Source organism: Equus asinus, chromosome 1 (assembly GCF_041296235.1).
Source record: "Equus asinus isolate D_3611 breed Donkey chromosome 1, EquAss-T2T_v2, whole genome shotgun sequence".
In the NCBI taxonomy this organism is placed as follows: domain Eukaryota; kingdom Metazoa; phylum Chordata; class Mammalia; order Perissodactyla; family Equidae; genus Equus; species Equus asinus.
The window spans coordinates 98,809,096-98,834,415 of record NC_091790.1 but is presented as its reverse complement, the minus strand read 5'-3'; the positions used below and the strand labels follow the sequence as shown (position 1 = coordinate 98,834,415).

The 25,320-nt window shown below is 41.4% G+C and overlaps 1 long non-coding RNA gene across 1 annotated transcript; it reads left to right on the top strand.

The window, feature by feature from the left end:
* Nucleotides 1-1,078: 1,078 nt before the first annotated feature.
* LOC139042643 (uncharacterized) lies at nucleotides 1,079-25,278 on the top strand. The gene is made up of 3 exons (XR_011499604.1): nucleotides 1,079-1,453; nucleotides 1,613-1,771; nucleotides 19,055-25,278. It is a non-coding gene; the product is annotated as an uncharacterized lncRNA (long non-coding RNA).
* The last annotated feature ends 42 nt before the right edge of the window (nucleotides 25,279-25,320 follow it).

The window sequence follows — 25,320 nt, the reverse complement described above, 5'->3', positions numbered from 1 at the left end:
CTCTCGGAATCAAGAAACATATTAAATCCACCTTAAAATATATATTCGGACAGGCAAGATATTAGGTCCAGATGTGGAAGCCAAAGTAGGGGGAGAAAACCAACAAATGGGCTCAGCTCACAGGCTGGACAGAGCAGGGTGCGGGTCTGAGGAAGGCAGCCAGCACACACCGGAGCACATGAGTCCTGTGTGCGCTCTGCAACTGGCAGAAAGGGACACGCAGATCTTTTTACTGTTGTATGTGTAAATGTTAATGATTTTTATTTTATTTTATTTTATTTTTCTGAGGAAGTTAGCCCTGAGCTAACTACTGCCAGTCCTCCTCTTTTTGCTGAGGAAGCCTGGCCCTGAGCTAACATCCGTGCCCATCTTCCTCTACTTTATCTGTGGGATGCCTACCACAGCATGGTGTGCCAAGCGGTGCCATGTCCACACCTGGGATCCAAACCGGCGAATCCCGGGCTGCTGAGAAGCGGAACGTGCGCACTTAACCACTGCGCCACTGGGCCTGCCCCGTAAATGTTAATGATTTTTAAATGTTAATAAACTAAATATTTAATACTCAAGTTTTACAGTAACTCTGGAAGGGAAATAGTTCTCATGCCGGTAAATAAATGAGGAACTCGGGCTCGGAATGGTGGTGTGGCTTTCCAGAATCTCAGCAAGTGCCAGGCACTCAGCATCCAGAATCCTCGAGAAGGACAGAGTATGAACTTAGCTAAGGAGACTAGGTGGGAAAGCGGTTAGAAGTTGTGGGCAGAAGAAGAGGCAGTCACACCAAAGGGGCTGGACCTCTAGACAGCTGAGCTCGGGGTCCTAGGGCCAGGCAGGAGGAGCCTGCTACTGCTTCCTTGTCCAGAACTTGTCCTGCAGTAGGCAGGCCCAAGCAGAGACACCCAGTGCCCTTTACAAAAAATGCAAGAAGGAGCTGTTTGCAGAGGAAATAAGGGTTTCAAAATATACTTAGAGACCAAGTAAGGTTATCTCTGCTGCACAGCTAACGGATTAAATCTCCTTCTAGCTCACACTATGTGCATCCAGAAAGAGCTGCAGAGTCTTGGCTGAGCTAAGACTGAACTGATAGGAGCTCATTGCCAAAAGATGAATAAGATACATTTATCCCGCGGGGGAACCTCAGCAAGGACAATGAGGCACATGATTTATTTGCCTTTCTGGAATGAACTCCAGGAAAGCACATAAAAATGCTAATTAAGGACTAAGAGAAGAGTTCTTGAGAAATCATTATGGTGGTCACCTACTTTGGCAAGACTCAGCTGCAAAGCCTCAGAGGCGGAAGATAACCCTCCTTTTCACAAACCATCCAGGGAACTCAGTCTCTAGTGCCCCCTTGGTGCTCCGTTACCGTGAGAATAGTTTTCTGTTAAAGGAAATTCTTCCTTCTGGATTCGCCAAACTCCACCTTGAGCCTCTGCGACTGTGCTCTGCTCATGGGGTAACGCATGAGTAACTAGTTTCATTCTGTGTGTAAGAACTTCCATGGGCTTGATTTAACCAATATTTAGCTATTTCCAGGCTAACCCAGCCCAGATTTTCAAGGATAACTTTCTCTTGTATATAACTCTCATAACAACTTCTTTCTGTTCTTTCGCAGATTGCAAAACCCAGGAGGACGAAGGATGGAAGAGGCAGGGTAAAGTTGTGTTAGGAAACAAGAAACAGCAAAGACAGCACAATGACAACAGCTCACCAGTTGTCAGAATGTCACCAGGGATGCAGGAGTGTGATCATGCCCTCAGGAGCCCATGTGAAGGTAAGGTTGCCATATTGTGTAACCACAGGAAGAAAGATGGTCTCTCCTCATCACAGGGATCGCACGTGCTCTCAGAGGCTGAAAGGCCTCTCCAGTGTCTAGCTGGTACCCTTGCTGGAGCAGGAGAAGCCAGGAGACCTGGCAACTCTGCATTTGTGAAAATCTGCCCGACCTCCCGTTTGCCTGCTGATCACCATCCCTGCCCCGCTCCTGTCGCTGCTATTCAGTGGCTTCTTGGTCCTCCCATGACAGTTTACTCATGCCTGACTCTCAACCTCAATTCTACCTTTGGCTCAAGACTATGGCGTTGGCCGCAGTGTAGGGAAAGGGAGTTTTATTAACTGCAGTGGGTGCAATAAAAACTGCCGAGGTTTGACTCCTGGCTCTGGAACTCACCATCTGCACTAGTCAGAACCTCTGAGCATCTGGCTCTCACTATCCTCTTAAGTGAAATAGAATAAGCTGACCTCACAGAGTTGGGTTCTGAAAAAGACATAAGAGAATATATGAAGAGTATCTGGCACATAGCACAGAAACTTGACCAGTTCCCTTTATCCCTTTCCTTACTCATCTTTCCAGGGATGTGTTCTCTCAAAGAGGAGTGAGCCACTGCTCTTTCCTGGCTGGCTGGGACACCCTTGACTCAGCAAACCTCATCTACAGTCCTGCTGTGAACTTGGTGTTTCTGACCCCTAGGTTTCTCAGGGCCTGAAAAGTCACCCCGATGGCTCCAGAAGTACTCGTGATGGGCTCTTGGTCATTGGCAAAAATGGTATCACCTTAAGTCATGCAAAGATAGCCTGGGCATGAGCACTCACCCAACTGTAAGATCGGGACCCCAAGAAGAAGGTCCTGAAGTTTAATGAGGTTAGTTCAGGAGGTTTGGGTTTGGAGCGGGATGCCCATCAGAGTGTACAGTGGGGTGAGGAGCATGCAGGGCAGAGCTGTATTCATGAGACTTGGGTTCACTGGGGTCAGGGGCTGGCAGAGGCCTTCCGAGGGAGGAGAGCTCAGGCTCACTGGTGCCTTCAGATTGTAACCCTGCGCAGCAAAAGTCCGACACACAACGTCCAGCATCCTGTACCCAGAATGCTCACTTACCTTTTAAGTCATAGTTCCAAAGGATTGAATGATACATGAGCAGGCATAAAGGATAATGTAGCTTCTTAACATATCTAAGACCAAGCACTAGCAGATACAAATTCTGTGGTGGACTCAAAGAACATATGGGTACTCTTAGTACCTAATGCTCACACGGTACCTTATTAAGTACAGGGCACCATTCTAAAGGTATTAAATTTATTAACTCCTTCAATCCTCATAACAGTTTTCCATATAGGTGCCACTACTATCAGCTTGCTATAGGTGAGGGAATTGAGGTAGATAAGTAACTTTCCCAAGGTCACAGAACTAGTAAATCTTACAGTTTAAAATGAAAGCCAAGCTTCCTAGCTTCCAAGTCCTTGCTCATATCTTGCAGAATATTTGTACTTTAAAATGTGTACCTTATATTTGGAAAAAAAAATAGCCAGTTCCTTCAGAGTTACTTCAGCTGTAAAATATTTCATGGACAACTCAACTTTGAGTGTCCCTAATATCAATTGTTAAAAATAAATCCTTGAAAGATCATATACATTTTTAATTGAAATTTTATTAAGATAATTGTGGACTTACATGAAATTATAAGCCATAATACAGAGAGATCCTTTGTAGTCTTCACCTGGTTTCTCTCACAGGTAACATTTTGTAAAACTCTAGCACATTATCACAACCAAGCTATTGACATTGACACAATCCATGGCGTATTCAGAATTCTCCCATTTCATTGTGCTCATTTGTGTGTATGTATTTAGTTCTACACAATTCTGTCACATGGACGGATCCATGTGACCACCACCACAGACAATATGCAGAACAGTTCTGTCACCACAAGGATGAGAGACTCTTTATAACCACACTCATCTCCCTTTTCCTCAAACCCTTACCCACAGCAGCCACTAATCTGTTCTCCATTTCTAAAAATGTCTCATTTCAAAAACATTATATAAATGGAAGCATGCAGTATGTAGCCTTTTCATATTGGCTTTTTTTTTTTTTAACTCAGCATAATTCCCTGGAGACCCATCCAAGTTGGTGTGTGTGTGTCAATATCTTTCCTCTTTATTGCTGAATGGTCTTCCATGGTTTGGATGTGCCAGAGTTTAACTGTTCAAGGACACCTGGGTTGTTTTAGTTTGGACTATTAAGGATAAAGCTGCCATAAACATTTGTATACAAGTTTTTGTGTGAACATAAGTTTTTCTTACTCTGGGGTAAATGCCCCAAGGTACAATTGCTGGGTCACGTGGTAATTGCATGTTTAGTTTTATGAGAAAGTTCCAAACTGTTTTCCATGGTGGCTATATCATAATGCATTTCCACCAACAACAGATGAATGATCCAGTCTCCCCACCAGCATTTGGTGTTACCATTATTTTCATTCCAGCTATTCTAATAAGTGTGTAGTGATATCCTATTGTGGTTTTAATTTGCATTTCCTTGATAGCTAATGACATTGAATGCTTTTCATTTTCCATCTGCATATTCTTTTTTTTTTTTTTGGAGGAAGATTAGCCCTCAGCTAACTGCTGCCAATCCTCCTCTTTTTGCTGAGGAAGACTGGCCCTGAGCTAACATCCATGCCCATCTTCCTCTAATTTATATGGGGGACCCCTACTACAGCATGGCTTACCAAGCAGTGCCATGTCCGCACCTGGGATCCTAACCGGCAAACCCTGGGCCACCGTGCACACTTAACCGCTGCCCCACGGGGCCTGCCCCTCGTCTGCATAATCCTTTCAGTGAAATGTCTCTTGTCTTTTGCCCATTTTCTAATTGGATTGTTTTTTTACTATCAACTTTTGAGAGTTCTGTACATATTCTAGACACTAATCCTTCATTGGACATGTGATTTGCAAATGTTTCCTCCCAGTCTTTAATCTGCCTCTTTATCCTCTTCATAAAAGCTTCTATGGAGCAAAAGTTTTAAAATTTGGTAAAGTCCAGTTTATCAATTTCCACTTTTATGGATCGTGCTTTTTGTGTCTAGCCTAAGATCTCTGCCAAGCCCTGAATCCTGAAGATTTTTTTCTATTTTTATAGAAGCATTATAACTTAATGTCTTACAGTTAAGTCCATGATCCATTTTGAGTTTTGTTTTGTGTCAGGTTTACAATGAGATTCTTTCTTTTTGCCTATCGACGTTCAATTGCACCAGAACAATTTGTGAAGTCTGTCCTTCTTTCATTGGATTGGTTTCGCACCTTTGTCAAAAGTCAGTTGACCATATTTGTGTTGGTCTATTTTGGGATCCTGCATTCTGTCCCACTGAGCTAAGTGTCTGTGCCTCCACAATACTAATCTGTCTTGACTGCTGTAGCTACATATAGTGCTATAGCTACTATATAGTGAGTCTGAACATTGGGTAAAGTGAGTCCTACCTCTTTATTATGGTTGTCAAGAATGTTTTAGCTATTGTAGGACCTGTGCCTTTCCATATAAATTTTAGAATAATCTTGTCTATATATACAAAAATTCTTGCTGGAATATAGATAGAAATTGCATTCAATCTATAAGTCAATTTAGGGAGAATTGACATATTTACTATGTTGAATCTTTTGGTCCATGAACATGGTATGTCTTTCCATTTATTTAGGTCTTCTTTGATTTCTTTCATTAGCGTTTTGTCATTTTCACCATACAGATCCTGTAGATGTTTTGTCAAGTGTGTAGCTAAGTATTTCACTTTTTCTAGTAATTGTAAGTGCTACTGTGCTTTAAATTTCCATTTGTACATATTCCTTATTAGTAAATAGAGGTGTGATTGATTTTTGTGTGTTAAACGTATCCTGCAAACTTATCAACCTTAACTTATTATCTCTAGGAATTTGTTTATATATTCCTTGAGATTTTTCTATAGACAAACATGTCATTTGTAAATGAATACATTTTTATTTCTTCTTTTCCTACCCATATGTCTTTTATTTCTTTTCCTTGCTTTATTGTTGTGTTGCCCTATTGCTAAAACTTCCAATGCTTTCCTGAGGAAAAGTTATGAAAGTAGATATCCTTGTCTCATTCTGATCTTAGAGAAAAAGGATTGTTTTCATTAATAAGTATGATGTCAGCTGTAGGTTTTTGTAAATGTTCTTTATTAAGTTGAAGGAATTCTTTGTATTCCGAACTTGCTGAAAGTTTTTATGATCAGTGGGTGTTGGACTTTTTCAAATGTGTTTTCTGCATCAATTGATAAGATCGTATGATTTTTTTTCTTTCACTTGGTGATATGATGGATTACATTGACTGGTTTTTGAATGTTGAACCTGCTTGCATACCTGAAATAAATCCCACTTGGGCACAGTATGTAGTTCCCTTTACATACTGTTGGATTCAGTTTGCTAATATTTCGTTGAAGACTCCTGTGCCTAAGTCCATGATAGGTATTGCCGCGTGGTTTTCTCTCTCTCCTTTTTTTTGGTAGCATCTTCATCTGGTTTTGGTTTCATAAAATGACTCACAAATGTTTCCTCCTCTTCTGTTTCTGGAAAAGATTGTGTAAAATTGGTGGACATTCTTTAAATGTTTGATAGAATTATCAAGTGCGAACTTCGAGGCCAGGAGATTTGCTTTATAGGAGCTTTTAAATGAAAAGTTCAACCTCTTTACTGGTTATAGGGTTACACAGATTATGTACATCATCTTAGTTGTGTTTTAGAGATTGTGGCTTTTGAGGTATTGATCAGTTCTTCTAAGTCATTGAATTTATTAGAGCAAAATTGTTCATAATATTCCTTCCTTACCTTTTTAATGGAAACAAGAATTGTAATAATATCTGCTATTTCATTGCTGATATTGGAGATTTTTTGCTTCTGTCAATTTTTGGTTTCATTATTCACCATTGCTAGAGTTTTTACAATTTTGTTGATTTTTTTTCTAAGAACCAGTTTTTTCTGTCATTGATCTCTGATTTTCTTATTTTTAATTGCATTGACTTCTCTTCTTCATTATTTCCTTTCTTTTGGTTGCTTGGTGTTTATTTTGCTCTTCTTTTTCTAGCTTCTTGAGTTTGAAACTTAGGGCATTTTCGATTTTCCTCATTTCTAATGAAATCATTTGCAGCTATAGATTTCCCTCTCAGCACTGCTTTAACAACATCTCATCTTTTTTGATATGTTGTGTTTTCATTTTCATTCAGTTCTACGCGTTTTTAAAATTTCCTTTGAAATTTCCTCTTTGACGTATGGGTTATTTAGAATTGTGTTGTTTAATTTCCACATATTTAGAGATTTGATTGTTGTCTTTATGTTACAGATTTATAATTTCTTTCAACTATGGTTAGAGAACACATTCTGCATGATTTCAATTCACTTGAATTAGTTGGAGTTTGTTTTATGGCCCAGGATACAGTCTAACTTGATGAAGGTTCCACGGGTACTTGAAAAATATATTTTCTGCTGTTGATGGTTGGAGTGTTCTATATATACCACTTAGATCCTGTTGGTTGGTTGTGTAGTTTGGTTCCTCTATATTCTTACTGATTTTCTTTTTAGTAGTTCTATCAGATTCTGAGAAGGGGTGTGGAAGTCATCAACTATAATTATGGATTTCTCTCTTTTCCCTTTCAGCTATTTCTGGTTTTGTTCCATGTATTTTGAGGCTCTGTTGTTTGGTGCACACATTTAGGTTCTATACTCTATAGTCTATTTATAGATCTATTTAGGATCTATAGTCTTCCTAGTAGATTGATCCCTTTATCATTATGTAATGTCCTTCTTTGTCTCTAGAAATCTTTGCTCTGAAACCTGTTTTGTCGGATATTAATATAGCCACTCCGGCTTTTCTTTATATAAATTTTTGCATGGTATACCTTTTTCCTTTCCTTGGGTTTTAACCTACCTATGTTGTGGAGTTTGAAGAAAATTTCTTGTAAGCAGCTGGCAGTTTGGTTGTATTTTCTTCTTTTATCCCTTTGCCAATCTCTTTCTTTTAATTGACATAGTTAACTCATTTACATTTGAGTAATTGTATTTTAGCACTTGAGTCTGCCGTTTTATTATTTGTTTCCCCTACTTCTTGTTCCTCTGTTTCTCTTTTTTCTTGCCTTCCTTTATGTTACTGGAACATTTTTTAGGATTCTGTCTTGATTTATTTGTATAGCTTTGAGTGTATCTCTTTGTATAGTTTTCACAATAGTTACTCTGGGTATTAATAAAAGCATAAATTGTGGTCTACTGACATCAACATTTTACCACTTTGAGCAAAGTGTGGAAACCTCCTTCCATTTAGTTTTCTTTACCCTCCCCACTTTTCATAACCCCAAAATTATCATTGTTTTGGGTATCAGCTGACGTTATAATTTTTTAGTTCAATCATCAAACGTCACTTACAAAATGCATAAAGAATAGGATAGCCTACTGTATGTATTCATATTTCTGCTCTATCTGTTGATCTTTCTTCCTTATTGAAGTTCCTCGATTTTATTACTGTTATTAATTATTACTTCATTTTTGTTCAGAGACATTCCATTAGCCAATCTTTTTTTTTTTTTAAAGATTTTATTTGTTTCCTTTTTCTCCCCAAAGCCCCCCGGTACATAGTTGTATGTTGTTCGTTGTGGGTCCTTTTAGTTGTGGCATGTGGGATGCTGCCTCAGCATGGCTTAATGAGCAGTGCCATGTCCACACCCAGGATTTGAACCAATGAAACACTGGGCCGTCTGCAGCAGAGCAAGGGAACTTAACCACTCGGCCACGGGGCCAGCCGCCCATTAGCCAATCTTTAAGGGTAATATACTAGCAACCAATTATTTTAGTTTTCCGTCCTCTGAGAATATATTTATTTCTGCTTCATTTTTGAAGTATAGTTTCACCAGATACAGAATTCACAGATGACAATTATTTTCTTTCAGCACTTGAAAAATATTCTACTGCTTCATCCTGACCTCCATGGTTTCAACGGAGAAAGCCACTGATATTCAAGTTGGTGTTCCCCTGTGGTTAATGTGTAATTTCTCTGGCTGCTTTTAAGATGTTTCCTTTGTCTCTAGTTTTCAGAAGTTTATGTATGATGTTTCTTGGCATGAATTTATTGAGGTTTATCCTATTTGGTTTTTGCTCAGCCTCTTGAATCTGTAGGTTTGTGCCTTTTACCAAATTTTAGGAGTTTTTAACCAGTTTTCTTGAATACTCTTTCAGCCCCACTCTCTTTCTCCTCTCCTTCTGGGTCTCTGACTACACAAATGTTGGATCTTTGGTTATTGTTCAAAAGGTCTCTGAAACTGTTCATTTTTTCCCATCTGGTTCCTCTGTTTGTTCAGTTTGGTGTATTCTATTCATCCATCCTCACATTCACCAATTTTATCATCTGTCTTTTCCACTCTGCTGTTGAGCCCATCTTACAAATTTATTTTTTAAATTTCTAATATTGCAATTTTTATTTCCATAATTTCCATTTTGTTATGTTTCATAATTTCTATTTCTTTTCTGAGACTTTCTGCTTTCTTTTTGCAAGAGAATGTTTCATGGATAATTGAAATATTTTCATGACAGTTGCCTTAAAGTCCTTCTCTGATTTCAACATCTGATTCATCTTGGTCTTCACATCAGTTAATTGTCTTTTCTCATTCAATTATAATTTTTTGGCTCTTGATGTGATTTTCAGTTGTATCCTGGACATTTGTCCATGATTACAGGAGACTCTGCATCCTATACAAATCTTCTATTTCCACAGGATGTTACCCTATTTCCATTTAGTGTGCAGGTGCTGGCCTGCTTTGTGGGCTATCGTCCCACTCACAGTTTGATCATCAGAATATTTCCATGCTATTTTGATCTTTGTGGCTTGTCTGATGCCTTTGAGACTTCCAGTGGCCCCTGAAGCTTCTGCCTGAGGGGCGAAGGGATTTCCAGGCAAGGTCACTGCAAGTCTCTGTGAGGGGGAAAGGAGGATTCCCCAGCTGGATGACTGCATCAGGATCCCCTAAAAGCTGCTCCTTGCTCTCCCTTGTCTAAGGGGTGAGGAGGGGTGATTTTAGGCATGCAAGACAATGGTGCTTTCCAGGCAAGGCCATCCACCACGGCTGGGGGCCTTCCATCCTTGTGTCCCAGTGGGGAGGGGACTGTCAGGGCCACAAGGACTTCCCTGTGTGGCAGCACCCCTTTGCCTGTGCAGGGAAAGCATACTGGCCAGGACCTCTCCTGGGCTGTGTTCCTCCCTCCCTCCCCATTGCTCACTGGTGGGAGAAAGGGGTTTCAGGATTTGGGGCCCCCTTCCATGCCCTGCCAAGGCTCAGGGTCTCCGGTCGGGGGGCCAGTCCTTCCTGGCCCTTGTGACCAGTGGAGATCAGGATGTGTCCAGCTCTCCTGGCATTTCCAGTGGGGTTCCCACTCCACCAGAGTGGGGAGTGGGCTTCCCTCTGCTGCCTTCTGCTGTTTGGTCAGAGGAAACGTGGGCTTGGGGTCTGCTTCTTTTGTTGGGTGCAGAGACATGCAAAGCACTGGCATTGTGCTGTCCCTCTGATCCTGGAGCCCAAGCCAGTTGTCCTTCTTCTTACTACCTTCTAGGGCTCTCCTTTGATCACCTTTCCCATTACTTCCAGGGTTTGTAGTCGTGCTTCATGGGGGAGCAGACAGAAACAGGTCTACCTCTTCTCCAGGCTGGAAGTCCCTAGAACATGGTTTCGAATTTATAGTGTTTTACCATTTGATACAAAAATGGGAAACTTCACTATAGTTCAATGAAAGAATCAGCAACAAATTTAGGCAACAAAACTTATTTGCTGCATTTTCTCAACAAGTATTTTCTGAGTACCTAGTGTGTACCCACAGCAGGTCTAGGCCAGGAATATATGGCTATAAACAAGACAGACAGTTCTATCATCTGGAGCTAACACATTAACAGAGAAGCAGCCAGTGAGCAAGTATAAAATATACATAAAAGGTGAATTTTAGATAGTACTGTGTATCATTATGAAAATAAAGCAATTTAAGAAACTAGTGCAAGGCAGGGGTTGGGGAGAGGGTTAGGGTAAGAATTTTAGATTCAGCCATTTTTCACTAAGGAGACCAGTGGGAATAGTTTTTTCTTTTTAATTGTTTTATTGAAATCATTTTAGCTTTTCAGGTATATGTTATTATATTTCAATTTCTGTATAGTCTGCATCATAATCACCATCAATAGTCTAGTTTTTATCCATCACCATACATATGTGCCCCTTTACCCCCTTTTGCCCTCCCCTGACACACTTCTCTGCTAACCACCAATCTACCCTACTTATATACGTGTTTGTTTATCTTCCACATATGAGTGAAATCATAGGGTACTTGGCTTTCTCTGTCTGACTTATTTCACTTAGCATAATATCCTCAAGGTCCATCTCTGTTGTCACAAATGGCGCAGTTTTGTCTTTTTTTATGTCTGAGCAGTATTCCATTGTATATAAATACTACATCTTCTTTATCCCAATGGGAATAGTTTACTGTACCACCATGTTTCATGAAGTGTGATATCCTTGAGAATTGTAATGTGAAAGAAAGAGCAAATCTAAGGAGGTAAAGGTCTGGTGTCGCATCCCAGCTTTGCCATCTAACAGCTCTGTGACTTGGGGCAAATCATATCTTCCTGAATCTTGGTTTTCTCTGTAATATGAGGATAATCATGAAACATGGTACAAGTGTTTCCATAAGTTCTAAAGCATGAGATGTAGATGACATTCATCTGTCGTAGAACTGTAGGAGACATTGGAATTGCATAGGAAATGTTTGATTTAACACCCCCTGATTTGATCTATCAAAGCATCATGTAATATTTCAGACACACCAACAGTCACCCTAGCATTACACTAAGGGCCAGAGGTTGGAGTTATAGGAAAGACAAATTGACTTGCCTCCATAAAATAATCAAGTCTATGTTATTTTGAAAACTGCATTATGAAAAAGACAAATTATGTAGGATTAATAATATCAAGAAAAACCCCTACAGTCAGGGCAGGATCTCATAGATCTTACATGCCGAGCACATGCTGGGTGAGTGTGAATATAAGATCAGAGGGGTGGGGATGAAAGGGCAGAGAGGGTAACTCCTGTGACTTCAGTAATGGGTTGGGAAGGATGCTGGCCTCAGGGAGGCCACAGTCACGATAAGGTAGGAGTCAATAGAAGGACTAAACCAATCCAGGTCCTCTCCTCACAGTTTCACCTGTAGATGAAAGATCTCACCCTAGGCCACACAGGTGGGTAACAGAAAGGCAGAAACTCAGATGCGTGCCTTCCAGAAGCCAAGGATTGCATTCTTTCTCCTAACACAACAGGAGATGAGAAAAGAATAAACAAAACAATCTGTGTAAGTGACAATAATCTAAGATACTGTGCCTTAAGCATGTGACAATTTGGAACTTGACCTGAGTCTGTGCTCCTGGGAAACAGAAGGCCAAGAAATCCTCCCACCACACACATCTGTGTTCTGGGAAGTGGCCAATCCCAAAAATCTGCCCTTCCCCACTGGACTCAAATAAGACCCATGGTGCCCTCTGTTCAGCTAGGACGACGCCAGACACGGGCCCCGAATTCCCATTCTTCATCTCATGAACTGTCAGTTGAGCTCTGTGTCCTGGTTAACCAATCTGGGCAGAACGCTGCCAACTTGACTTGACTAGTCTTTAGTCAGGCTTTTCTCCTCCCCCAGACCCCTGAACTCAGCACACCCTTGAGCACTGGAATGAGGAACAAGCCCTCCTTCACAGCCCCTGCCAGAATGGGCTGATCTCAGGAAAATACATTCCCTGATCAACTGTCTGGTCACCACTCATCCCACCCCCACATCAGCTTCTTTCTAGCTTTGCTTACCTCCCACATGCAGTCACCCCCTCACCTGTGCAGTCCCCCTCACTCTAGTGCATTAGCCCCCCTCCCCCTAGTGCATTTGTCCTCCTCGCCCCAGTGCCTTGGTCGTTTTTTAATGCAGTGTTCAAAATAACATAGACTTGATTATTTTATGGAAGCAAGTCAGTTCATTGAGGGAGGGAGACTAACGTCCTAGGGGACGGGGGCTAATGCATTAGGAGAGGGGGACTAATGCACTAGGGCAGGCAGGCTAATGCTCCAGGGGAGGGGGGACAGGGACCAGGACAGTGACAAGGGACAGAATGTCTTGGCAGAACCAGTCTTCATTGAAAGTTAGAAGTGGGTAAGAATCAGTTAAATGCCTGAAACTTTCAACAGCACATCTAAGGACATAATAGTAATGGAAATAGAATATAATGGAGGTGACTTGAAAGTTTACCTACTGGTGAATGTTTTAAGCAATTGAATGAACAAATGCACCCAGAGGGGAGAAGGCATTTAATAAACAAATGTAAAATATGCATAAATGAAGAAGGTAATTTAATACCACAGAAAGAAAGATTGCATTTGTACTTAAATGTAAAATGGATATATTTGTAAATAATAGGAACACTTTAAAACTATAACATAATAAAAGGGTAAGGGGTTTGTAAACCATTTTTAACAAGAAAAATAGTTAACAGTAAGAATTTAGCACGAGACATTCTTGAAGGATTGCAAACATTATAGAAAAGACTCTAGCTTCTAAAAGAGACAAGTTTTATGAAGACTGGTGGATTTCACGCTATATTTGTCATCCAGAACGTTCTGCAAGGAGACTCTTGCTCTTCATCATGGCCCTCTTTAATTTGGAATAAAAATGAAAGAAAAAAACCTTTTTGCCAAATTACACCCCTCTAATCAACTTTTACTCCTGGAATCTTAAATAAAATCTTAAACCTTTGATATTTAGTTTTTTATTTTTGGCAAAAAATAGTCTTCTATTTAAGACAAAAGGCTTAAACATATTAAAAAGCCCAATAAGTTTACAGTTTCCCTTAAATTAGTACGATCTTTCAAGGGAAAGTGAGTGAGAGGTATGACTAGAGCTGCACTTTCTATAAGATTTTTTTTTAAATCTCAGGAAAGAAATAAAATCAGACATATAGGCTTGTAAGAAACTTTAAAATCCAGAAAATAATGGATCTAGAAAGATTTTGAATGAACCCACATGTGCTGTTCTCTGGGGCAGAAAGCTGTCTACACTTGAATTGCGTATGTGGATTTGAGCAAGGTAGCATGTATCTCTGACACATTATATTGTGTGGCTATAGTCACACCGTGGTCTGAAAACAAGCGCCTGTCCATAAAATTTAACACTTATGTAATTCAAAGGGAGAATTGAATCATCATCTGGCCTCTGGCTTAATAATTGTATAGTTCACTTCACAGTCAGCATGTAGCTTTGAGGCTCCACCATGGATTTAAATGCAAGCTCTAGGATCAGAGGGAATCTCTCCAAGGGAAAATCAGATGTAGAATGTGAGATATACCTTCTAAAATGGCTAGCATTCAAAGACCATTTATTGAGACTCATACACATGCATATTTTAGATTCCAGAGAACAAAGAAGAAAGACTGACCTGCACTTGAGGCATATTCAATACTGTATTCATCTCCTTATTAATGGTGTGAGGTAGGGATGCAATTTCATTTTCCCTTATGATAATTGACTTTTCCAGCATGATGTATTGATTATTGGATACCCCAGGCAATTTGCAAGGCATCAACAATCAGTTTCAACATGTGCTTAACTCTGTTTCTGAATTTTATTTTCTTCTCTTGGCCTACTTGTCTCTCCCTGTGCCTTAACGTAGCGTTGCAATTTTGTTTTAATCCTACTTGATATTCTTTAGGCTTCCTGAATATGAGAATTCGTCTTTTATCCACTCAGAGCCATTTTAGCCACTATTTTATTGAGTATTAATTCTCTCCCATTTTCTCTATTATGTCTTTCTAAAACTCTGATTAAGCATATGTTGGCTCTTATCTCACTAGTCTCTACTTCTTTTAACTCATCACTCATATTTTCTGTGTCTTTGTCTCTCTATGCTGCATTCTTCAAGTCTTGCTTCCAATTATGCATAAATCTCTATTTGAGTATGTTAATCTACTGTCTACAACATCTATTTATTTTCATATTTCAATGCTTAAATATTTCATTTCTAAATATTATACATTGATTTTATATTAATCTGCCTTGTTATGTTTTGTCTGGTTGTTGTCATATTTTCAATATCCATTATTTATTTAACCATATAAACACCCTTATTCTATAGTCTGTATCAAAAAATGGCAAAATCTGGTGTTTTTACCAGTTTGATGTTTGATGTTTCTGTCGACTTTTGCTCTTGGCAGTTTATTTTTTCCTGTGTTTTAGCATTATTTTGTTTTTATTTAAAAGTCATGTTCCCTGGAATGTTATGTGTAAAAGTTCCTTGAATCCTGAGTCTAAAATGCCTTCCTTCAAGGAGGGTTTGCTTTTAACTAAGGGCACTGCTAGCCCAGAACAACCTTAAATTAAATTTTAGTTTAGGTTTTGGAGATGCAGAAAAAGTGTAATTCCACGTGGCCAGCCCAGTACCATAGTGATTAAGTTCTCATGCTCCACTTCAGCGGCCCCCCAAGGTTCACAGGTTTGGACCCCAAGTGCAGACCTAGCACCACTTGGCAAGCCATGCTGTGGCAGGCATCCCACATATAAAATAGAGGAAGATTAGCACAAATGTTAGCTCAGGGCCAATCTCACACACACACACACACACACACACACAAAGTGTAATTCCAGGGGCTAGTCTGGTGGTGCAGTGGTTAAGTTCACACATTCCACTTCAGTGGCCTGGGGTTGGCCAGTTTGGATCCTGGGTGTGGACCTACACACCACTTGTCAAGCCATGCTGTGGCAGGCGTCCCACATATAAAGTAGAGAAGATGGGCTTGGATGTTAGCTCAGGGCCAGTCTTTCTCAGCAAAAAGAGGAGGATTGGCAGCAGATGTTATCTCAGGACTAATCTTCCTAAGGAAAAAAAAAAAAGTGAAATTCCAGACACAAACACATTTGTGTAGGCTTGTTGTTGGAATTTCTTGATGAGTTATTTTTTCTCCACCCAGACTGAAGGCCAAGACCAAGTCAAGCATGTATCCACATGGTCTCTGTCTGAAGAGTAGGACATTTTTAGAATTTGACCCCTAAAATTTTACCTTTTAAGGGGCCTGACCTCTATGGGGTTAGTCTATCTGGCTTCCCATTCTGCTCAAACTAGGCTCAGCTTCCACTTTCTTCCCCAAGCTGCAGAGGATCCTATGTTAGTCCAGAATTAAGAGTTTTTACCAAAGTAAACACCCAGGACTACTTACCTCTCACCTCTATGGATTCTATTTTTCTCAGATTTTTTGGGCTCTGAGGATTTACTTTACTTTCTCACTTCTTCAGGCATTAAAAAGAAATCAATTTGGTGTGTTTTACCAGTATTTTAGGTATTCTGTACTGGGAATTCTCTCCATACATCTGATCTACCATATTGCTGCAGGATGTTCACCCTTTTAACATTCACAATCTAGTTTTGTCTCCACAGCCCTGCAAGAAATGTGCTTTCCCAGGCCAAGGATGACTTCCATGAGGCTAGTTCACTATACTTGTCTGAGCCTCTTGGCAGAATTCAGCACAGTTGCCCAATGCCACTTCCTCTGAGCAGTCTTCTCTTGAAATTCATGGCTCAACATTCCACCAGTCTTCACCCTGTATCTCTAACTGTTTTTTTTTTTCATTCTGAGTTCAGATCATCCTTCTTTTTCGGCTGTAATCTTAATGGCAAAGATCATAAATAATGTTCATAAAGATCATAATTGTGTTCCAAGAGATAAATAAGCTCTTGAAGCTTGTTTTTCTCTTCTTCTTCTTCTTCTCTTCCTCGTCCTCCCCCTTCCTCTTCTCTGCCTCCTTCTTTTTCTTGTCTCTCTCTCTCTTTCTCTCTCTCTCGAGGTGACTGTATTCTCTCTCATGGCTTTAAACACCATCTCTATGCAAAAAACTCCCAAATTCATATGTCCAACCAAAACTTCATTTTCTGCGCCAGCATTGTCTATCTCTTATGAGCTGAATTGTGCCCCTCCCCCATGGCTGAAATTCATATGTTGAAGCCCTTACCCCTACTACTTCAGCATTGGACCATCTTTGGAGATAGGCCTTTAAAGAGGAGGTTAAGTTAAAATGAGGCCATTAGGATGGGCCTGATCCAATCTGACTGGTGACCTTATAAGAAGAAGAAATTTGAACACACAGAGGGACACCAGGAATGGGCACACGCAGAGGAAAGGCCATGTGAAGACACAGCAAGAAAAGTGCCATCTGCAAGCCAAAGTCTCTAAAGAAACCAAATCTGCGGATGCCTTGATCTCAGTCTTCTAGCCTCCAGAACAGTGAGAGAATAAATTTCTATTATTTAAGTCACCCAGTCTATGGTATTCATTATGGCAGCCCTATTAAACCAATACAATGTCCAACTGTCTATCTGGCATCTACCTTGGAGATCCCACAGGCATCTCAACAAAAACTTGTCCCAAACCTCTTCTTCTTCAATCTTCTCTCTATTAAATGTCCTCACCAGCCAACTATTTGATCAAAATTTAAAACTAGGAGTAATTCTTGATTACTCCCTGTCCAATACTAGCAAATCCTTCCAGTTATTCCTCAAACACTTACTTCCATTGTTAACGTTATGGTTCAGATCACTATTATTTGTTGCTTGGCCTAATAAAGTAAGTCCATACATAATCTCCCTCCTTCCATTCTTCTTTCCCTGCAGGATTCGCTCCACTTGGCAGCTAGAAGACTCTTGCTAAATATTTTGTGCAGCTTTTCACTAGTCCTCAGGGGGAAGGTTGGTCCCAATTCCCCATCCTGACATCACGTCCAGATACAAAGTCTCAAAATGATGACTTCTTATCTCTCCTCTTTCTGGGCTTTGGCCCTTTATCTTCATCTTCTTCTTCTTTCTTTTCAATGATAGACTTTTCTTATGAAATCCAGTTTCCCTAATACAACAAAATTTCAACCTGATGCTGGTCCTCATCCATCCACCTCAAGTGAGCATGAGCTTTGGTACTTCCAGAAGCAGCAGGTGACTCTCATCCTTGAGACATTCTCGTCTAGGAATTTGAGTCCTGGATGACTTCGAAATCTGACTCATGTATCTCCTTAGGGCCCTCATTAGGTGCATGTATCTCCTAAATAAAGGGGGAAATCTTGCTCTTCCACATCGGTTGTTCTTTTCCTCCTCTGTCTCCCTGTTTGATCCCCACTTTACTCTCTGACAGAGACCTCTTTCTAGAACTTTCCTACATGAGAACAATGCTTTCCATGCCTATCTTTCCATTACACTAGAAGGTAAGGAAGGGTTAGAAATGTGTCAGTGATTATCCAGGTATCCTCAGAGCTTATCATCGAGCACAGAACTTGGTGACAGGCACCACAATCGGTGCTTAATAAGTCTTTGTTAATTTGAAAATGATATTTTAGCAAAATTTAAGGTCTTCTGCAAAATTAAGACCACCTTCAGGCAGAATTCCAAGCCCAAAGAGCCCTGCCAGATCCCAGGCGTGATCTTCTGAGGGTGGAAACACTGAACCGCACACAGCGCCCATGACCTGCCAGGGCCTGAGCCCCACCTGAATGGAGACTAGCCCTGCCTGGTCCTCAGGCAGCTGCAAGGGGCCCTGGGGGTGGGTATCTAACACTCACAGAGCGCTTGTTATTCCAGGGCACCTCCTGCAAACCACGCAGCAGCCCTGTAGGATCCCTTGCACAGATGCAGAAACTGAGAGAGGATGAGCGATGTGCCCAAATCCTATGGCTAGTAAGGGGTTGATCCAAAATTCAGCCCCGGCCGTGTGGCTCCAATGGCTATGCTGTTACCCACTGTTCTTGGAGGGGCTCAGTGAGCAGAGAGAGGATCTGATGAAGCCCCAAATCACTCGCACTGCTGAGTGAGAAGCAGAGTTCCTGAAGGACTGGAACATTCCACCAGCTCTTCTGTTATTTCATCCCCAAATACGCTGAGAGGTGCGTGATTTTGTTATTATTGTCCACTGCCAAATTCCACAAGGGCAACAGGCCTGAGGCCATTTCCCATCTCATGCTCCTCGCTGGACACATTCTTCACCCAGAGGTCATCAGAGTAGGGTCAATAAATACCAAACAAGTGAAATATTTTTAAAATGTTAGGACGCTCACCTAGAAGCAAAATATTCTCAATTTCATTAATTTTCAACATAGAATAAATGAATTTAGGAAAAGTTAACATGGAAAAAAGGCTGCACTGTCAGAAACTTTAAAAATTATGTGTTGGAATGTTTTATTTTTTCCTAGATTGTCCATGAAACAAGAAAACTCGATCAGACATAATTCTTCTTTGCAGACGTAAGTGAAATCGGTTAAACACCCTGTAAATGAGCCAGATGGAAGAAAAGAATCCTTGGGCACCTGATGATTTCCCAGTCCATGGATCTCTGTGTTGAAATAAGTTCCCGACAGGCCCTTATATCAGCAATAGTCTTTGTTCAGACAGCAATAAACTCAAGTGTACAATTGAGTTTACACTACACATGCAAACTGTATCCAGGACACAACTAACAAAATAACAAGAAGTGAACCATAAAGTTCTTGACTGTTTAAGAATGACAGGAACTTCCTAAGAAAGAAACAACAATATTATGCTTTGTGAAACAACGCTAAAAGTTGCACTGGAGTTGTTTTGTTTGGTGAGTAAACGTGGTCGTTTTTTACCTCCTGAAGATGTTGGCTCAAATCCCAAGTGTGACGGAGCTGCAAATTCTTAATGAAGTGGTGTTGTGTAACGCAGCCAACCCTCCGCTAGGCTGAAGACCACGACCCGCCGGAGACAGGGAGGGTGCTCAGCTCCTCCATGCGGGGCCTTGCTCCAGGGAGCCATCCGGAAGTGGCCCTCCCACGAGTGAGACAGAAGAGCTTGTCAGTCGTACACATGGCATTAATGTCAATATGAACAAGGAGGCGGAGGCAGGGTCTGAGGAGGAGCAGCCCCCAAAGCCCCGTCCTGCTACCCCTTCTTCTCCAGGGGAAGCCTTTGTGTCACAGAGGGTCATCATCAAAGACTGCTACAGGTTTCTTTTCCGGTGATTTTAACAAGCACTCCATGAGCAAGGCTTGTTTTCATCCATCCACTAATATCTAGCGCAGACCTGAGTGATCCACACAGTGCCCTTGTGAATAAGCCAGTGCTCCAAGACCTCATGAGACCCTCCTACCATCACATAGCCAGTGCAGCTGATGAGAAGACTGGATCCCAGATCCTGTGATTTCAAGGCGTGTGCTCCTTAGGCTACCAGCAATGCCACTCCGGGATAGTCATCCAAAAGAATTGAAAGCAGGATCTCAAAGAGCTATCTGCTCCCCTATGTTCACTGCAGCATTATTCACAGCAGTCAAGATGTGAAAACTACCCAAATGTCCATTGATAGACAAATATATATATTTATAACTATACACACACACACACACACACACACACACACACACACACAGGAGAATATTATTCAGCCATAAACAAGAAGGAAATCCTGCCATTTGTGACAACAAGGATGAACTTGGAGGAAATAAAAACTAAGTGAAATAAGCCAGTCACAGAAGGATACATGCTGCTTTATTCCGTTTATATGAGGAATCTAAAATAGTCAAACTCATAGAAGCAGAGAGTAGAATGATAATTGCCAGGGGCTGGGGGAGGGGAAACAGGGGGTCGCTCAGTGAGTGTGAAGTTACAGGTATATAAGATGACTAAGTTCTAGAGATCTGCTGTACGGCAGCGTCTATAGTTAACAAGACTGTATTGTGCCCTTAAAAACTTGTTAAGAGGGTAGATCTCATGCTAAGTGATCTTATATAAAAACAGCAAGGAGACACAAGAAATCTCATGGAGGTGGTGGATATGGTTTTTACTTCACGGTGATGGTATCATGGGTGTATGCATATATCCAAACTTGTCAAAATGTACACATTAAATATGTGCGACTTTTAGCATATTAAATATATGTCAAAGAAGTTGGAAAAAAAAACAAATAAATGTCAAATAGTATGGGTTTTAAATAAGTGAGGGGCCGGTCTGGTGGCACAGCAGTTGGGTTCGCATGTTCCAATACAGCGGCCAGGGGTTCACTGGTTCTGATCCCGGGTGAGGACCTATGCGCTGCTTGTCACGTCATGCTGTGGCAGGCGTCCAATGTAAAATACAGAAAGATGGGCACAGATGTTAGCTCAGGGCCATTCTTCCTCAGCAAAAATAGGAGGATTGGCAGCAGATGTTAGCTCAGGGCTAATCTTCCTCAAAAAAATTAATTAATTAATTTCTTAAAAAGTCTGTTAAGTGAATGCAGAGTAGAATTCATGTTTAATGATATTTGGACAGGTTGCAGAGGAAGCTATGAAGGTCTGTAGTTTTCCTAAGAAACTTTCCTGTTTCAGTACACTGGGGACCCTGACATGCTGGAATTAGACAGCATGGCAGGAAGGGCGGAAAGACAGCCGCCTTGTAGGGAGCCCCCACCAGGACCTCTGCTAATCCATATGGACATGCAGTATATCCCATAACAATCCACAAAGTTCCCTCTGCCTTTCTAGGTGACCTAGAGCCATGATTGGCAACAATGGGCTATGAGAAGACATGCCCTTGGCCCAGGTAAGTCCCAGCCACCAGCAGTTGGAAGAGTTGTGAAAGGCTATTTGACTGCAGTGGTTTGCTATGGCAAGTAAAAATTAGAATAATGTGAAAAATTCCAACGAGAAGAAATCCAGGAAAAGCTGCCGACAGAACTTCTGATTTTGGGGAAAAATATTGGGAATTGCCAACATCACATCTGGGAAATGGGCCACCTGGTTTTGAAGCTTCAGACACAACAAATGCTTGGGAGGACCTTAAACCAGCGGACCTAACCAGAACCAGACCGTTCACACGGGAACCAGTCTGGCTGCTGCTACTGCGAGCTGGGCTCGCCGACGGCAACTTCGAGAAACATTCTGAATGGCTGAGTGAGGGCTCCGGAGGAAACTTCATGACGGGCAGGAATGTACTGTTCTTTGAGCTATTTCCTTTAACAACTTGGAAGAAATAATAATTAATATAAACAGTAGTCACCAGACTGGGCTTGCCGCAGGAGAAACAAGAGCACAAGATTTGCAAAGATTCGGGTTGAAGCACGAGGTCCTTTTTCCTCTGGCCTTTGGGGATTGGGCCAAGTCAGTGGAACTCTCTGAGCCTCAGTTTCCTCTTCTGTAACAGGAGCAGACACATGCCTTGCAGGGTTATTAATAGGTTTAAGTACCCTGTGGGCATAGAAAGGATGTCTGTGCTTCTTTATTAGTCTTCTAATAAGGAAGATCCCCAGACTATTGGAAGAAATAACACTCAAACCTAAGATGGGATTCCCAGAAGAAGTCTCCAGCTTCCAAAGAGTTCAAGATATTAGATTCATGCATATTTTTTAAACACATTAAAACCTTTCCAGAATATGCAAAAAGATGAAAAAAATCCATTTATTTTACCAAGCAAATTTAACTCTGGTATCAAAGTATAAGTAATATAGACCAGAAAAGAAAAACTGCAGAAGCTGTCTCACAAAATAGTGGTCGAGATGCTAAATTAATAGCTAGTAAGTAGATTTCAAAATTCAAGAATGGGAACAAAACTGCATTTACCCAGCAGAAAGAATAATACTCGTTTCAAAACAGTTGCTCCTAACGTGGAAACACTAGACGGTCCTCAGTGATACCAAGAATATGAGAGAGAGAGAGAGGCGCAACATGAGCGTGATCATTCAACATTGTTGAGGAAGTTATCATCAGTACAATTCGATGTTAAATATAAACACTGGACTGGAAAAAATAAAACTGTATTTATCTGTATATGTGATTATGCCCATAAAAATCCAAAGGTAAGCATTAAAAACTTTGGCAGGGAGGGCTGGCCCCGTGGCATAGTGGTTAAGTTTGGCACACTCCGATTCAGTGGCCTGGGTTGGTGGGTTGGGATCCCGGGCACAGACCTATGCCACTTGTCAGCCATGCTGTGGCAGCAACCCACATATAATGTGGGGGAAGATTGGCATAGAAGTTAGCTCAGGACTAATCTCCCTCGGAAAAAAAAAAGAGGAAGATTGGCAACAGATTTTAGCTCAGGGCTAATCTTCCTCAGGAAAAAACCCCACAGAAAACAAAAAAACATTTTGGGATAGATAAGAATCAGAGAAGACAGTACAGTGGCAGGTAGTTCTTAAATGTCCTGGAATATCCCCAAAAAACATATCTAGAGAATTAGACAGCAAACCTAAAGCCTCATGGCTTTTGTCTACAAAATGCCATGTGAGCTGTGATACAAGAGCTGGTGGGGACAAGACAACATCAACTGAGGCCTAAGTGGGGGAAGCAGAGCAGAGGAAATGGGCTCTACTGGGCTTGAGAAACAGAGAGCCCCATCACCAGCAGGCCAGGCCCCTCTGGGAGGCACAGGATCAGAAGGATGGGTGTTCACACTCAACTTGGGGGTGAGACAAGGGAAATTCACACCAAATCTGGATGGGGCTGCCATGGTCAGGGTCTATAAATCCTCCAAACTCACAAATCGAAGACACTCTTCAGGACAATGGGGGTCACTGAGGAGAACACCCGAGAGTAAGACCCAAAAGGAGCCCCTGATAGGGAAAATAGTGAAAAGAAAGTCTAGATTTTTCAAAAAATGGACTGAGACTGAATGATGGTGAAAATGAGACTGGCAAGAGCATAGCTGGTCCACACAGTAGCTGATTAGAGAGTGCTCAAAAGGCAGAATAGCTTTATGGTATTACCTGAGAATACAAGGATGTGGGAGGAAGGGAGGAGGTAGAAGTCACCAGCTATTTCCAGTCCTGTGCATAATAAAGCCAAATAACTTCGTCCCCAGACAAACAAAGCTCCATGCTGGTAGACCTGCCTGTTGTGATCTGAATGCGCTTCCCCTCATAATTCATATTTTGAAGTCTTTACCCCTAATGTGATGGTTTTAGGATGCGGAGCCTTTATTAGGCCATGAGGGTGGAGTCCTCATGAATGGAATTAGCTAATGCCCTTATAGGAAAGACCCCAGAGAGCTCCCTCACCTTCTTCCCGCCATGGAAAGAAACAAGGAGCAGTAGGCCATCTGCAAACCAGAAGAGGATGCTCACCAGAACCCAGCCACACTGGCAGCCTGATCTCAGACCTTCAGACTCCAGGACTATGGGAAGTAAAGTTGTGTTGTTTATAAGCCACCCAGTCTGTGGTGTTTTGTTACAGCAGCTGGAACTAAGACACTACCTTACAAGGAACATTAAAGGATGTCCTTCACGTGGAAAGGAAATGATACCAGCAAGATGGTAATCCACCTCCACATGAAGAGCACCAGAAAACTTATAAGAACTTTTAGAAGACATGAGATTGCATAAAGCAACGATCGGAACATGGTATTGTTGGGTAACAATACATGTAGGTGTTTCATCTATGTTTCCACAGCAATAATGCAACATCCCAAGGAGGACAGGGAACGCATGCAGCGTCATACCCGCTGAGCTTACAGCCCATCAGTCAGGTATTCTCTTAGTCAAGCAGGCAGAAGGTGAGTCTGGTCACTGCCAGGGCATCAGCCCATCACCAAGAGAAGCAGCAAGAACAGAGGGGTCCCTGAGAACAGAGCTGGGCAGGCATCTCCCTGCACGTGAAAAGCATTGGCTCTTAGAAGAAATTAAAACCTGGCCAAGAGAGGGAGCCACCCTCATATCACTATAGATCATCAGTCCCAATTTGAGTTTAGAGTTGCTGTAGCACCATTGACTTTTCCCAAGGAGAAATAAGAGCCCTGAGTGGGAAAGTGGCATCTCAGTACAGAATCACACAAGCAGCCATCACTGTGGCCACATACCTGGGCTTCAGCAGAGGCTGATCTGCTGCCCATGATCCCTGAGGGAGGAGGAGGAGCAGGAGACCGAGCCCGAGCTGACTGTGCTGTACAAACACTCAAGACTCATATTCAAGGCCACGGGGTTCAGTCAAGCTCAGTCATTACTTTCTTTTTCTTTTTTGTCTTCATAAAGTCTTAAGTTAAATCCTTTTCCAGTTGTGGTTATGGGTAGACATCTGGGCCCAGAGGCTGTGTGATCCCTGAAGTTGAGTCCAGAATGAACCCAACCTTTACAGAAGGCAGCTTGAACCTGGCGATGCCTGAGGGTCTGTGGGAGCATGGCACAGAGAGCCCCCAAGAACCTCCTGAAACCAACAAGAGAGCAATTACCTGGGAACGCTGGCCTTGTCCTCTAAGCCAGATAGGTCTGGTCTGTATATTAGTTAATTTTCTAAAATGATAAACTAATCTGGGTTTTCTCAAATACTAAAATAGATTTAACTATTTCTTACTAGCAGGATATTTTCTGGTGCATAGTTTTAGTTTCTTTATGAAGCCAGAACATCATAAAGTACATGAAACGTACCTGTGTCTTTGTTGAAAAATTTGTAAAAATTTAGTAATTAAAAAATTTTTAATTGTTTCACTTAAAATCCAATAAAAATAATGATACTGAAATTGTAGTTTTATAATT